This window comes from Adiantum capillus-veneris, chromosome 19, assembly GCF_014529385.1.
Source record: "Adiantum capillus-veneris isolate H3 chromosome 19, ASM1452938v2, whole genome shotgun sequence".
Lineage (NCBI taxonomy): Eukaryota > Viridiplantae > Streptophyta > Polypodiopsida > Polypodiales > Pteridaceae > Adiantum > Adiantum capillus-veneris.
Window position 1 is genome coordinate 35,182,125 of NC_140949.1, and position 205 is coordinate 35,182,329.

A 205-nucleotide genomic window follows, 5' to 3' on the forward strand; every position below is an offset into this window, starting at 1 on the left:
CCAGCAGCCTTAGCAGCTTCCCTCGGTTCCCCAACCTACCTCATGCCGATAGTCTAAGAGGCCTCTGTCTGGCAGTGCTCAGATCTCCACACGACGAGTCCCACTTAAGAACTCCTATAAATGCTTTGGTGCATCTTGTGCTTTTGTGATTAATGACTCTACAATGGAGGGGAGGGACTACAACACTAGTCAGAGAAGAAAAAAG